The sequence below is a fragment of the Pseudonaja textilis genome, chromosome 1, assembly GCF_049901715.1.
Source record: "Pseudonaja textilis isolate UNSWEBS1 chromosome 1, rPseTex1.2, whole genome shotgun sequence".
Classification (NCBI taxonomy): domain Eukaryota; kingdom Metazoa; phylum Chordata; class Lepidosauria; order Squamata; family Elapidae; genus Pseudonaja; species Pseudonaja textilis.
In genome coordinates this window covers 161,822,105-161,835,480 of record NC_141990.1, presented here as the reverse complement: position 1 = coordinate 161,835,480, position 13,376 = coordinate 161,822,105, and the positions used below count along the sequence as shown (strand labels likewise).

Here is a 13,376-nt window from a genome sequence, read left to right as displayed (position 1 = left end):
ATAGGTAGGAAAACAGGATGGGGAATTTTCCGGCAGATGTTTTTGGGGATTTTCCCAGGGTCTCTTGTCCATGGGATTTAAAATTATGAGTTTGGTGATCCCTGAGGTCCAAAAGATTGGTGACCCTGGTTTAAGGGAAGGGGGTAGGAGCATGCCTGCCCTATCTGAGCTGATAGAATGGGTAGTAGGTGGAGATAGTCCCATAGATAATCTGGTCCTGGTCATATAGAGCTTGTAAGCAACCTAGAATTGCACCCAGAAGAAAATTGGGAGCCAGTGCAGATTGTGCAACAGGGATGTTACATGGGTAAACTAGGGGCACACATTACTGTGGGGGGGACCACATTCTGGACTAATTGTAGCCTCTAGGTCAGGGGTGTCAAACTCAAGGTACGCAGGCTGGATCCTGCCCATGAGGTGCTTAGAACTGGCCCACAGGGCCGGCCTGGAAATAACAAAGGACTGGCCACAGTGCCTCTGCCAGCTAAAATGGTGCACGGCTCATTTTCAGTCTGTACAGCTTCCTGCAGCACATCCAAAATGAGACATGGGGGGCCTTGCACGCTCCCCCCATGCCCTGTTTTTGGCCTGAATGGCCTCCTGCAGCACTCTGCCAGCAAAACAGGGCACGGAGGGCCTCTATGTGTCTTTAATCTCTACATTACCAGTTCATTTATGCTCTGCTCCTACACAAAAGAGTCAGGTTCCATAGCACCTGGAGACTCTACATGTCTTTAATCTTTACATTATGGAATTGAGACTATTTGAGCCAGAAAATAAATCCCCCTTTATTTTGAATGCAATCTTGACCCTGTGTCAAACGCCCACCATGGCCACGCCCACCCCCTGCCACACCCCATCCCTGGCCCTCCAAGATTAAACATAACCCTGATGCAGCCCTCAATGAAATCGAGTTTGACACCCCTGCTCTAGGTGGTCTTCAAGAGCATTCCCGTGTAACTTATACATCCAAATATTATTAATGTGGGAAATATTCTTAGATACAAAGATATTTTGAATGAAAAGGGTGAGCCCAGAACTAAACAAGAATTAAAAGAGCAAGGGATTGATATGGTTTGGTATTCATATGTGCAAATACAGTCTAGATATGAAAAAGATACTAAATTAGATGGTTTCTATAAAGAATTGATAGAACTGAATAAGTTACTAACAGTAACAGAAGAAACACTGATAAAAAAATTGTATAATTACTTATTGGGAATTAAAATGGAAGAAGAACAAGTGAAAGAGACAATGATAACTTAGGCAAAAAAAATTGGTTATTCCATAGAATTAGGCAAATGGCAGAAACTGTGGGAGAGAAATTACAAATTAACAATGTCAACTGCTTTTAAAGAAAATATATATAAGATGTTCTATAGATGACACCTTGTGCCAGCAAGACTGGCAAGGATGTTTAAAGATAATTCAGCTAAATGCTGGAAATGTCATCAGACACCTGGATCATATTACCATATGTGGTGGTCATGCATAGAAGCTAAAAGATATTGGACAAAAATACACACATGGTTGGAAAAGATGATACAGCTACATATTTCTTTTTTTTTTCAATTTTTTTTTATTTCAATCTACATATAACAACAATACATTAACAGTGTGGCATCAATATGTCATACATTTCTCATTGCATTATATTCATATTAATTCATACTTCTTCAATATTTATTTTCAACCTTACTCTGTCCAAATGCCTATCACCATATCAGTTAAACATACTTAATAATTCCATTATTCGATTTTCTCTCTGTTTTCATTTTATTTTTTAAAATGAAAAATTTTCATTTGGCAAGCAGTGTGGTTCCAGGTTTCACATCTCAATATAAACATGACCATAGTTGCCTATTCATTTTATTTGTTTAATTTCATATTGCATCATCCTTGTCATTATTAAATATTAAGCTTATCCAATCCCAATTCATGTTCTCATATCTTATTTTACAATATTATCTAAAATTCTCATCACAATTCTATGTTCATTTATTCAATTCCAAATCCTAATATATCTCCTTCTATTTTTCTTAGTATATTCTCATATCTTATTTTACAATGTTATCTAAAATTCTCATCTCCTTTCTATTATCATTTCTCATATTATTATTATTATTTCTGTCACATTTGTCATTTTATCAATCCTTATCTGTAAATATAGTTGTCCCCTCTAGTTAATAATTCGAGCTAACCACCTTCATTCTTCCTTAATGTCAATCTCCCTATCTTGTATAAAACACAAATATATATATTTTTCTCAGATTCCGCATTATATTTTCTCTATGTATCATCTATACATTTTAAAATACTATTTTCAATATATTCTTAGACATCCCAACCTATTACCTTGCGGAATCCCCTTCTTTATCCCTTTTTTTTCACCCATTATCTCTCACTCTTTGAACAATGTGCCTTCTTTTCATCCTTGTTTGTTTCCGGTTCCTTTTTATTTTCTGGTTCTTTCACTTAATTCCCTTTTTCCCCATTCTTATTCCCCTCCTTTTCTCATTCCAGTTATTAAACTTTTCTGTCTCCCTCTTTTGATTTTTCCTTTGCACTTCCTTTTTCTGCTTTTTCCTTCTCTCTTTAACCATTTTCCAAACTATTCTCCCTTTTATCATCCCATCAGACCACTAATTTTAAATTTTAATTCCTTCCCACCCACCCCCCGCTTGAATAATTGTTGTTCATTTTGTTTTTCTAAGTTGGCTTCTTCTTTATAGAACCTCCCCGTCTGGTTTATTGTGTTCTTGTGTATGCTGAGTCACCATTTCTAATTTCTGTAATACATAATTACACATTTCAAGTTCAATTTTTATCATGTCCCTTGTATCTTGCATATCCGATCTTATGTCTTGTAACTCCAGTCTTATATCAACAAGTAGCTCCTCCATTATATCTTTCCTTTTTTCTTTTTCTTTCCTCTTTCTTAATAGTTGAAATCCTCTTCTTTGATAGATATATTCAATCCAGAGTCCAGTATCTTATTTCAGCCAATATCTTTCGAGTTTATTTTCAACAATTCATACTCTTGAATTTTTATTCCAAATCTTCTAATTGGCCTCCCAACTGTTTCCCAAATTACCGGGTGGTTCTATGACAATAATAAAGTTCCTTTTATTTTCTTTCAAGTTCCAAGATCCAAAGTCTCAAAAAGATGAGACGCTTGTTTTAAAACATATTAAAGTTTTCCTGTACCATCAGGTTGTGCTCTTGAGTCTTTTTCTTTTTAACTTTCTTTGTTGAATATGATGTTTTTATTAAGTTCGCTAATTTCAATCATTAGCTATTCTTTTCAACACACTCAATTCCAGCATTTAGTTATGCCCTTTAAGTGCCCACAATTCAATATCCGTCCAGTTTAATTTTTAAACCTTTATTGTGTTAATGTATTTTCCTTTGAATTTCTCCTCCAGATTAGTCCAGTAAAATAATCAAATCCAAATTTAAAAACCCATTTTCTTTCTCACTTTCTCTGGTCGCTGCTTCCACACACTTTCTTCCAAAATAGCCCTATAAATTGATACCAGGGTACCTCCTTTGCCTGGTTCACACTCTGTCTGCTACTTCTCTCTTGAGCACAATGCTTAGTTTCCCGGAATGGTCTTCATCTTTGTGGTGGCCATTTTAAAACCACAGCTGCCTTTGGGAGGGATTTTTCTGTCAGGGATGGGAGTTGCGGCTCCCCTCAACCCTCCAGGTGATTTTCCCTTCTTCACCACCCCACCAGGGTGGTTCTGGTCCTGATTGGGAGCCTCCAGCAAGAGCGCTCAGGAGAAACTGCGCACAATCACAGATTCTGCACCGACACCGACGAGGAACAAACCAAAAGTCCCGATACAGCTACATATTTCTGTTGGGGATTATACCTGAAATATATAGTAAGGAAAAACTACACTTAATCATTCATGTATTGATTGCAGCTAGAATTGTATTTGCACAAAATTGGAAAAATGAAAAGATCCCGAGAGATGAGGATGTAATCAGAAAATATTAGAATATGTAGAAATGAACAGTTTAAGACTTGCAGTTAAAGAAAAGGAACAAACTGAATATTATATGGTATGGGAATCATTTTATCAATGGCTGGAGAATAAAAATGGAAATTAGAAAATCTAACAAGACTAGCAAAAATTAGTAAACATGAGAATAAGAAATTAAATATGCTAAGAATTGTTATTGTAATTAGATATATCATATGTAGTAGTATGAAGTAAAAATAATAATATGATAGTAATGAATATGTACTAATTGTAATGGTTATTGCACAAGACATTTGTACCCAGATGACACACTGTTTAAATGAGTGGTTGCCAACTAGTGGGCTGGGGACCACTGGTGGTCTGTGAGAAAATTTTGGTGGTCCGCAGAGAAATGTCACCCTCAAAACACCCCCAAAGCAATTAATCCAGGCTTTGCGGGAACACAAGGCTGTGCTACCTACATGGCCCACAAGAACACAAGGCTTGCATTCCTTGCATTGCAAACAACACAAGGTAATGAGGGGGGGAAGGGTGGAGGGGGGAACTTGCCCCACTCACCCCACATGCCTTGCCTGGGCACCAGGCTGCTTTTTTCCGCTTCTTTCTTCTTCTGCTTTTGGCTGCACACAAGGAAAACAGCAAGTCTTTCTTTCTCTCCCCCAAACTCAGCCAGAAATGAATCTTTGGAACCTGCTCCAAGGCATCCTGCTTCAAGAGGCTGCGCCGGCAAAGACTCATTTCTGGCAGAGTTTGGGGGAGAGAAAGAAAGACTTCTGCTGCTTCTGCTGCTTTCCTTGCATGAAGCCAAAAGTCCCTCTCTTTCCTCACTCCTGAGAATGGAGCTGGAGATGGTGTCCTGCGATCCTAAATAAAGAATGATTGATCAGTAGGAAAATGAGGTGGGGAATTTTCCTGCAGATTTTTTGGGGGGATTTTCCAAGGGTCTCTGGTCTGTGGGATTTAAAATTATGAGTTTGGTGGTCCCTGAGGTCCAAATGTTTGGCAACCCCTGCTCCGAAGCATCAGATAACAGATAACAGATAATCAGAGTTGGAGGGGACCTTTTAGGTCATCTAGTCCAACCGAAGAAGTAATGGGTGGAAGTTGGTCCTAGATCCAATCTAGGAGAAACTTTCTGACAGTGAGCACAATTAACCAATGGAATAGCTTGCCTCCTGGAGTCATGGGTACTCCATCGCTGCAGGTTTTCAAAATTAGAATGAGTAATTATTTGACAGGGATAGTGTAAGTTCTCTGCCTTGAGCAGGGAGTTAGCCTAGAAGACCTCCAAGATCCCTCCCAGTCCTCAGATTCTATGTTCTATGTGTAACAGTTTTGTGAAAAACCCCAACCACCCTTTTAACCTCACTGGGTCAATCAGGTGCCCTATATACTCTCTATATATTAATATCTCCCAAATCTAAATCATGACACCATTGCCTGAGGGCAAATACCAGATCCGATGTGATCCCATATATGAGTAGGGCCATGAATAAATTGGACCAGGTCCATGACTACCATGGCAGCATGAACTCCTGCCTTACCTTCATGTCTGGTCCCCCAAATGGCAGATTGAAGTTGCCCCCCCAAAAAACCATAAGCCTGAGAAATTCACTCCAGATACAGAATCCAGGAGCACAGGCAGGAATGCTGCTACACTGCAGATAAGAAGGTAAATGAGCAATAATCTCCACTAGTACAACTTTACAAAAAATGGAAGAAAAATCTGGTCCGGTTCCAAGCTGGGAGAAAGACACAGGAGCCAATGAATTTGGAGGTAAGTTTCAGGAAAGGAGGTTTCCATTTATTTCGGAATCAGAAGTGAAGTGACATAGCAATCGGTTCTGAGACAGCTGAAAGCTTGGCATGGGGTATAGAGTGTTTTTTATATCCTTTTGGACCTTTGAGATTGAGATACCTGGTGGGGTTATTTGATTAGATCAATAATGTGGCTTTCTACATTCTAATTGTCTCTATTTGCTTTCCTGGGCGATGGTCAGGGTCAAGGCTAGCCTAGGGGAAAGGTAAATAATGTAAATTCTGTGCAGCTTTGTGTTTTCTGACTTAATCCTGTCAATTCAGCCTGTCTCAGTCTTCTAACCAGAGTTACTTGAGGTCATTTGGCTGGGAGGTAGGGATTGCTTCAGCTTCTGTGGATGGTTTTACTTTGCCTTCTCTGGAGAAATAAAAGGAGTGCGGGTCTTATGATTCTTCCTATAATGATAAATCAGAATTTTCATACAAAATTAAGTCATGGATGAGGGAATTTTTGTTATGTATCTATTTATTTATATCCTGCCTTTATTTTGTATATTTAACTCAAGATGATAAACATACCAGGACTTCCAGTTTGAAGGGCTTTGGTGACAGACAAGAATCCGCGATCATGCACGGTTTCTGCCTGGGCTCACCGCTGGAGCGCCCCTGAGCTGGCCGGTTTCGGGGCTAAGCAACCCCGTAGAAGTGGTGAAGAGGGGGGAGACCACCAGCAGGGTCGAGGAGAGCTGCATCTCTCCTCCTCAGCTGGCCATTACTTCCTTTCCCAAAGGTGGTAGGAGTGGTGGTCAGAAATGGCCACCTCAAAGAAGAACTCAACCGGAAAAGAACATGCAGGAGGAAGATAAGAAGTGAAAGTTTTGGCTGACCGGGCTAAGTTGAAAAAGCAACAACTAAGGTACCCTGGAATTTAAAATTTACAAGAAATAACATTGCTCCCAAAGAAGAGTCAGAAGCAGCGAAAGAAAGTGAAAGGGGAAAGGTTTGGCTTTTTTTTCTTCTTCTCTCTCCTTCCTTATATTGACAACTAAGAATAAGAAATTGGAAAAATCTGCTTTGGCATCAATAGGCAATTAAGCTGAAAATATAACTAAATGCCAAAGGGACAATAAAGATTTCTGGACATTAAAAACTTTTTCTTCTATAAGCAGGAAGGGAGAGAAAAAGAATAAGGACAGGATCTGGAAGAGGGAGGAGACTGCCTGGACTTTAAAAGAATCTAAAGTAAAATTTCAATAAGACTTCTAAAAGATACATTTTAACTGAAACTTTGCAACTAAATAGTAACCCCAGGAAGAGAAAGTGGGAAAAAAAGAAACAGCTTGTGTGTATTTGGATTACTTGGTGACTTTTGGATTTTTGGTTATTATATTTGAATGACTAAAATCAATCAGGTGGTTGTTTAAAAATTTCTACAATGGCATCACTTTTGGAAGAATTGAAAATAGAATTTAAAAAGTACAAAGAAGATGCACAAGAAGGGAAGGGTTCTTTTGGCTTCGTTTTTCAATTCTTAGAAATGGAGATCTGGAACAAGAAAAGAACAACAAGAAAAGACTGCAAAACAAGAAGACTGGAACAAAGGAGAAGCCATCTTTAATAAACAAGTAATTCTATGTGGGGAAGAAAAAGGAAAGCGGGGAAAGAGGATGGAGAATTTAAGACTTAAAAGAACAACCAAAGAAAAGAAAATAATTCAAAAAATAAGTATAATACTGGAAAGCAACAGAAAAGGGGAATACAGAAGAGGGAAATAAAGGTAGAGAGGCAAATGGGTAAAAAAGGGGAGAGAAAAGAAGAGAGGGAAGAAGGAAAGGAAAAGAAGTTACAAAGGTCCGGAGCAAGATATAAAGAAACAGGACCTATTTAGAGATAATGGGTGAAAATCTAACTGAAAAAGGGATTCTGTAAAGGTACATAAGATTGTACTGTTATATTTGTAATAGAAATAACTTTAGAAAATTGGAAACAACATATGATTAAAATGAGGGATAAAATAGTTAGTGTAATTTAGTGAAATGTTTGTGAATAAAGTAAATGAAATAAAATAAATGAGAAAATTGAATTAGGAAGGAATGGGAACATTTTAATTAGTCAATGTTTTATAAAATATAAGTGAAGAAGATGATAAACATACCTAATGGTCTTTAGCACCAAGGTCACCTTCCCTACTTTAGGAAACATCAGAAATATCTCATTCTATTCTTTTTATCTTATAGCCTTTTCCTAGTTGCAGAGTTGGAACTTTTGTAAACTGTACATAATGACAAATACTGCACATCTTATATCAGGGGAATTGCTGCTACTAGACAATTCAATAGTTTAAGTGGGAAAGTGGTGTTAAGCTCAAAACGGAATTGAGAAATATTGGAAGATGTTATTTTTCATACAATAACTGCAATCTATTTATTCAAGTAAGTTTAATATTAATCAGCTGGTCACTGAATTGTGTTCTCTATAGCAGGACAAACTTGTCTGAGGTGTGCTTTGAAGGATTTGCTCCATGTCCAATGTATTATCAGAATTCTTCTAAATAATTCCCTGTTTGCTTTGGCTCAAGAACACAAATAGACAAGTTTGCCTAAAGCATCAAGGCCTTTTGCAGAGCAAAACAGCAAAGAAATTTATTGGAAATGATGTTTGGAGACAAAATTGGAGGAAAATACTGAGTAATTGGTTTAGCAACTGAAGGGAGGCAGTTAATATTGTTTGCGTAATTGCAGACAGTTCTAGTGTATTACTTCTAGCCTACAAAAAGCAGGTCAATAATGATCCTTCATTCATTCATAAAAAGCAACATATCCACTTTCTAAAGTGCTGCTATTGAAACACAGATAGAAGTCATATTCTGTTTTGTTTCATTGTTGAAATGTTGCAACTTTAAAAGAACTCTGAGCAATATATTCAATAGAAGAATATAGTATAATAGTATTCTGCTCACTGTCTCAAACTGATAATAAAGAATAATTTTCTTTCTACTATACTTGCTTTGGCTTTTGATTGAAAACAGGATATTCTAAGGATAAATCTGCAGAAACTAGTAAACAGTAAGGTGTTTTTACTGAACTGGATCGATATTTTGAAAGAACTTTCTAAGAGAGTAGATGGGATCTTATATTAATAAAAAGTTCCTTCTGGAAGCAAGAAGGGTGACATCATAAGAAGAGAAATGTTGCCAAATGTTGTGGACCTGGATCCTGGATATGGCTCCTTAAAAACATTACAGCCCACAGCCATGCTTGTTATTTGTATGGATTACAGAGTTGGATTATACATTTAAGCATCTGGCTTGCAGTCTTATTTTTTTATTAGCAGCAGTGTTTGATTTTCCAGCATAATTCTTCCTTTTCTTTGCTTTGGACACATCTACGTCTGGCTCTCACTAGGTTGTGTCTGACACGAATCATACATCTGAGAAAGAGAGAAGAGACCTAAAACAGTTATTTCTGTTTTACAGACAATGTAAAGGATGTACCAAGTGTTTTAAAATAGTTCTTGTGACACTGAAAATGGAGAATTTGTGGGAAGTCATGAAAAGTCCATTTTAAGTTGGCTGACGGAGGGAAAATGTGAAAAGACAAATACTTATTTTGCAGACGTGAGAAAAATATTTTGGATTTAGCTTGCTATTTTTTCTTTTTGTTTTTCTTTCTTTCTTTTTTTGCTTTTTTCTCTTGTTGCTTTATTCCCTTTTTGCCCTTTTCATTTTTTTTTTTCATGTGGACTGACCCTAGAAACTATTGGAATAGTAAAAAGCCAAGACTGGGGTTACAGCAGGCCCTATGGATTACAAACTTAATTAACTTTAATTCTGGCATTGTTATTTTTTTTCCTTTTTCCCTTTTTTTTCCTCTTGAACATTGGAGTATCAAGGACTGGGGATACAGCGGGCCCTGTGGATTATACAAATTAACTGACAGAATATAAAAGACATTTCCAAGGACAAATAATTATCCTCCTTCCTTTTTTATCTCTTGCTTTTTGCTTTTCTCCTTTTTTGTTGTTTTTTTGTTTGTGGACTGACCCTATAAACTATTGAAATAGTAAAGAGCCAAGACTGGGGTTACAGTGGGCCCTATGGATTACAAACTTAATGGATTTTGATCTTGGCATTGAAATATTGAGACATTGAGACACTGAGACATTGAAGATTGACTGAACCTGAATTGGAGGGAGCTGAAGTTGTAATATGGTTTCCTTCTTCTGATATGTGGGTTATTTCTACTGGACATGTGTGGCATTAAAGCATTGGGTTATCATAGGGGGCTACCTTTTGGTAGGTTTATTCTTGGTTGTTAGTAGGAATACTAGAAATACCCATTGTTAGCTTATAAATAGAGGAAAGAAAGAAAGAAGAAATCAACATTAGCTATTGAGATGTCAACTTCAAACATAACTAGAATAGGGAAAGGCATCTTCCACACCATCACCAGCTTCCTCAAGTCCATCCAATCAGAGATCAATTGAGAGTATGTTACAATTGGAAAAAGCCAATAGTTCTCAAAAAGAGGTTTTGGTGACGCTCCAGGAGCTACAAGAGTCCATGACAAAAAATCATAGTCAGGTAAGGAAAGACACAGGGGAAATGAGAAATGATACAGGAGAGATGAAAGAAAATATCCAAAAGATGGATGAGAAACTTGAGAATTTCCAACAAATGATAACAAAAAATGAGCAAAGGGTCCAGAAAATGGAGGAAATATCAGAACAAGTAGACAAAAAAGTGGATGACATAAATTATAAACTGATACAAGCAAATAAAGAGCTAGAAAACTCTGTGATAATGTTGGAAAGAGAAAAATGCACTTATTATCTGAGATTTGAGAATACAGAAGAGGAGAAGGGGGAGGACCTGCCAGAGATAATGGAAGAATTGCTGGCAAAGGCATTAGGAATAGATAAGCAGGAAATGGAAATCGATGAAATCTTCAGAATACACACAAATTATGTGAAAAGATATAAGCTTCCAAGAGAGGTGTATGTACGATTTGTGAAAAAAATGATAAGAGACGAGATCCTCAACAAGGCAAGACACAAACCATTGCAATACAAGGGGAAGCAATTGGTAATCTTGAAACAGAATCCTAGGAGAGTAAGGGACCTTCAAAAGCAATACCATTTTTTGACCACAGTGTTGATCAAATACAATGTAAACTTCAGATGGTTGATACCTGAAGGAATATTAGTCTCCTGGCAGGAAAAAAGATACAGACTAGACTCATTGGAGAAAGCAGTGGAATTCTATGATTGCCATTTTAACATGGAAGAGGAAAAGGAAATGAGGAGAAACAGTGCATAAAGGCCAAGAAGTACCTATGATGGAAGAGAAGTAACTACAACAAGATGAGAGTGAAAAGGAAAAAATAGAACAAGCAGAGCGAGAAGGAGCAACTGCAAAAGAATCCAGAGAAAAAAGAGTACCAGAAGTATAAGACCTATATACTCTATAAGTAAAACAATGCAAGAAGAAACAAAGATGTTATCAGTCACTATAAATGGACTGAACTCTCCTATGAAAAGGAAAAAATATTTTTAAAATTACAAAGACTAAAATTGGACATAATATCACTCCAAGAAGTACATATAAAAAAATCACCATTATAAACTATTGGATAATTCTAAATTGGGAAAATTATTTTACCTGCTAAATTGGGAAAATTATTTTACCCGCTATCACAACAAAAAAGAACAGGGATGGTACTATACGTTAAAGAAACAATAAATGCTAAACAAATCTTCAAAGATGAAAAAGGGAGAATCCTGATGGTGGAAGTGATTTTAAATCAAAACCAGATACTTTTGGTTGCCATATATGCACCAAATAATGGACAAGAAGAATTCTACAAAAAAAAATCCTTATGAAGATGAGATAAAAATATTTGTCTTATAGGAGATTTCAGTGCAATATTTGATACAAAACTTGACTACAAAAGCAGCAAAATAAGTAAAAAAACAAGAAGGACTTTATCCAGAACTTTTGTTAAAATGACAGAAGAGCTATCGATACAAGATATGTGGAGAGATATGAATCCGGGGGAAAATCAGTATACATTTATTCTAATATGCACCAATCTTGGTCAAGAATAGATTTGGATGATTCCGCAACTGAGTGTAAATGTGCAAGAGATAGAAATAGAAGCAAACCTATGGGCCTATCATAATCCAGTCAAAAATAGTTGGAAAGGACAAAAGAAAAGAGTAAGATGGACTTTAAGCCAATCTATAATAAAAGACAAAAATTTATACAGATGATGAAAAGAGAAATGGGATTTTTTTTTAGAAGAGAACAAGAAAGAAGAGACTTCATTACAAAATGTGTGGGACACAGCGAAAGCATATATCAGAGGATTAGCCATAACTTATATAGCAAAGAAAAATAAGAAAAGGAAACAATATCAAAAGACTTTGGAAGAAGATTATAAAAGACTTGAAACAGAGCTACAAAAAGAACCACAAAAGATATGCTTAAAAAACCAAATGGAGATGATTAAGCATAAGTTAAATATAATGGAAAAAGATTGAACTGGCACAATAAATAAAGAGCAAAACATTTTTTAAAATGCTAATAAACCTGGAAGATGGCTAGTTTATAATCTGAAGAAGGAGAAAGAGAAGAAATGGATAAGTAAACTGCAAGATGGGGAAGGTACACTACACTATCAAATGGAAAAGAAAAAAGATATAATACAGGAGTTTTATAAGAAGCTATATGACTATGAAAAAGTACCAGAGGAAAAAATAATACAATACTTGGAAAAAGCTAATTTACCAAAAGTTTAGGAAACGGTGAAGGATATATCAAATGAAATAATAACAATGGCAGAATTAGTAGATCAAAAGAAAAAAACAATAAAACACCAGGCCCAGATGGCCTATCAGCAGAAATTTATAAAAATTTACAAGATACACTGAGCTTGTCAATGTTAGAAATGTCCAATGAGGTCTTATTAGAAGTCAAGATACCAGATACATGGACAGAAGCTAACATTACTTTGATCCAGTGGTGGGATTCAAAAGTTGCTGCCACCAGTAATGTGGGCGTGGCTTGATGGGCATGGCTGCAGGGATGGAATCGCGTGACTTGCGCAATTGCAGGATCATGCATGTGCGCACGCCAAATACGTGCCTTGCGCATGGGTTAAAACAGTAAAAACTAAGCTACTGTGCCTCTCAGCTGTTTAGTACAGCAATCCGCTCTGCCATGCCAAACAGCTGAGAGGTTAAAAAGGACCTAGGAGCAGAGGCAGGCAGGTGGACCCAACTGCAGAGTGTCGGAGAGGCTTGGAGAGAACTGGTTCTCTGCCAGCTGATCCTCGGCACTACCAATACGCTAGAACCGGGCCAAACCAATAGAATACCATCACTGCCTTGATCCCAAAAGAAAGTGCAGACTTAACACAAATAAAGAATTATAGGCCAATATCCCTATTAAATGCAGACTATAAAATATTCGCTTCAATAATTGCTGAAAGATTAAAAAGATTCCTAAATGTGTTCGTACACTCTGACCAAAATGGGTTTTTACTTAAGAGGCAAATTAGAAACAATGTTAGAATAATTTTAGATACAATGGAGTACTATGAGGTACATAGTGAAAAACAATTAGCA

The 13,376-nt window shown here is 36.8% G+C and overlaps 1 long non-coding RNA gene across 1 annotated transcript; it reads right to left on the bottom strand.

Moving 5' to 3' along the window:
* Window positions 1–2,505: 2,505 nt before the first annotated feature.
* On the bottom strand, window positions 2,506–5,763 carry LOC148127898 (uncharacterized). Its single transcript, XR_015741199.1, has 2 exons — window positions 5,537–5,763; window positions 2,506–3,878 (listed from the first exon to the last, which is right to left on the bottom strand). It is a non-coding gene; the product is annotated as an uncharacterized LOC148127898 (long non-coding RNA).
* Between the last annotated feature and the right edge of the window lie 7,613 nt (window positions 5,764–13,376).